The following is a 2478-nucleotide window of genomic DNA, read 5'->3' as shown; positions in this document are numbered from 1 at the left end:
ATGATCAAAGCGCGAATGTCTGGTGTGTAAGGGAAGGTCCCAGCTGACCTCTGGGCCCTGGACAGCACCTGGGCCCCCGGACCCCGCACACCCCCCTTCGCCTGAGTCACGGTGCCCGAGTCCCCACACAGAAATGTGGTGAGTGCGGCCAGATGCTGCGGGCCGGGGCACAGTGTGGGCCTCTGGGCCACCCCATCAGCGCCACACAGAAGCCGGGCAGGAGGCGCGCTCTCTCCCAGCTGGCCTTGCAGACTGGCCTCGCAGACTGGCTCCTGCACAAACCCATGGGGAGCCTGACCTTGCCCCTGTGGTCCTGGCAGCTGTGGTTCAGCTCACCCGGAAGAGGCCTTGCGGGTGCGGGTGCGCGTTGTGGGCTCCTCGCAGACACCCGGTACCTGAGGGCAGGGGCTCCCACCATGTTCCACATTGCCCCCTTGTGATCAGTGCATGTCATAGTAAGTGGTCAAATGACAGCCTGAGGAGACAATTTGCATATTAGGCTTTTATTATATAGGATGTGTGCAACTATTTTCTTATGTTGAAGACTTTAAAAGTTTAAAACCTCAGAGCAAATAATATTAAAAAAAATTTTCAGCCCTGGCTGGGTGGGTCAATTGGTTGGAGCTGACATCATCCCATACACCCAAAGCTTGGGGGTTCGATTCCTGGTCAGGTCACACAGGTTCGGTCCCTGTGCATGTGTGTGGGCATACATGCGGAAGGATCATTTAAAAAATCTAACAAATATTTAATTGGTAGATTTCATTCATTAGTAATAGTCCTAATTTCTACTTCCTGAGATGAAACATTGCTTTTTATATTATGTTTCCAGTATATAGATACCACAGAATACTGCCCAACATGTTAAAATAAGGGAAATAAGCAGTTATTTAAAAGTTAAATGATCACATAATGAATCTGAGTAGATTTGTGCAAAGTCATAAAGAAACATAATGGCTCCTTGGTTCAGACATCACAATAACATGGATTGTTTTAATACATCTAAAGAAAAAAGTAACAAGCAAATGCATATAAAATTGGGGACTTAGGGGCCTGAATCATCCAGGAATACAAAGAAAAAGGAGTCACAGAGGCATACGTTGGCCCTGGCCAACCAAGCACGGTGTGTTGGTGAGGAGGGGCTGGTGCTCCTCAGGTCTTATCAGTCTCCATCTGCCTCACAGACAGAAATTTTGCTCCTGTGGAACAGGGGCACATCAGGCACTCAAAACACAACGTCATTAAACATTAGAATCAAATAACTGACTGGTCTCATTCTGATTCCATGCTCACCAAGCAGCCTTCTGCTTATTTGGCTTTTATGCAGTTTGTCTGCAGGGAGGTGTGCTGATGACTAATTCCAGTCCACTTGATCACTCATTTCAGATTGGAATTCTGATATATTAGTCTTTTATCCTTGGCTATCTTAAATCCATCCCTGGAAAATGGACTCACTCTCAGAGAGCTGACAAAATTAGATTTCTTTATTTGTCAGACTGAGGACCAGCTTACAGACTACAGTAAATCCATTATAGTAAGTGACAAGTATAGAAGGATCTTGACTGTCTGCCAGCTTTCTTCAAACAATAGCTGTTTTGCTTTCCCTGAGCCAAATGTTCATAACAGCCTTGGAACTATAGTGGTTTAGATTTCAGCAATAGGGGGCCCTCAATAATCATATGATCGCTTGACTTATTTTTCTAATCTTGATATTGCCTCAGAATGACCCAGGTAATCGTATTTTGGAAATTACAAAAGTAGAATGTGAAGGTAAGAATTACCTGAGAGCTGGAAATAGAAAATTTGAGAAGTGGAACTAAATAAAGAGAGTGCAATTGGAGTAAAGATGGCATCCTCATTATACCTGTTCCACATACTGTTTTTCCCTGTGCCAACTGCTCCAGCCTCAACTATTCCCCAGTATCTTTATTTTCTTCTATTAATGAAGAGTAAGAAAATGCTAAGAAGCAAAGACATTTGATTTTGTACTTTAACTAGCTATATTAATTCTAAATAACACAAATGATTATAGGATAAATAAGGCTGCCAGATAAAATACAAGATTACCAATTAAATTTAAATTTCAGATAACAAACACAATATGTTTTTAGTATAAGTATGTCACAAATATTGACATACTTGCAACATTGTCTCATATAATATTTGGGACATACTTACATGGAAAATTGTTTAATCTGCTGAGGGTTGCCAAATGGGAGAGGGGTTGAGGGCTGGGTGAAAAAGGTGAAGGGATTAAGAAGTACAAATTGAGCCTGGCGAGTGTGGCTCAGTGGTTGAGCATCAACGTATGAACTACATGCATGAATGGAAAATGGGAGACAGAGACACAACAGTTTGAAGACTTTTTCAAGCGATAGTAGCCTGATCTCAAATATGGCCAATGCAAAATAGAGAGATAATCTTAGAGCTATATCGGAGTTACAAAGGTCAAGATTTGGCGACTGATTGAATGTGAGG

Source organism: Myotis lucifugus, unplaced genomic scaffold (assembly GCF_000147115.1).
Source record: "Myotis lucifugus unplaced genomic scaffold, Myoluc2.0 scaffold_251, whole genome shotgun sequence".
NCBI classification, from domain to species: domain Eukaryota; kingdom Metazoa; phylum Chordata; class Mammalia; order Chiroptera; family Vespertilionidae; genus Myotis; species Myotis lucifugus.
The sequence above is the reverse complement of the archived record's forward strand: the minus strand, read 5'-3'. Positions refer to the sequence as shown.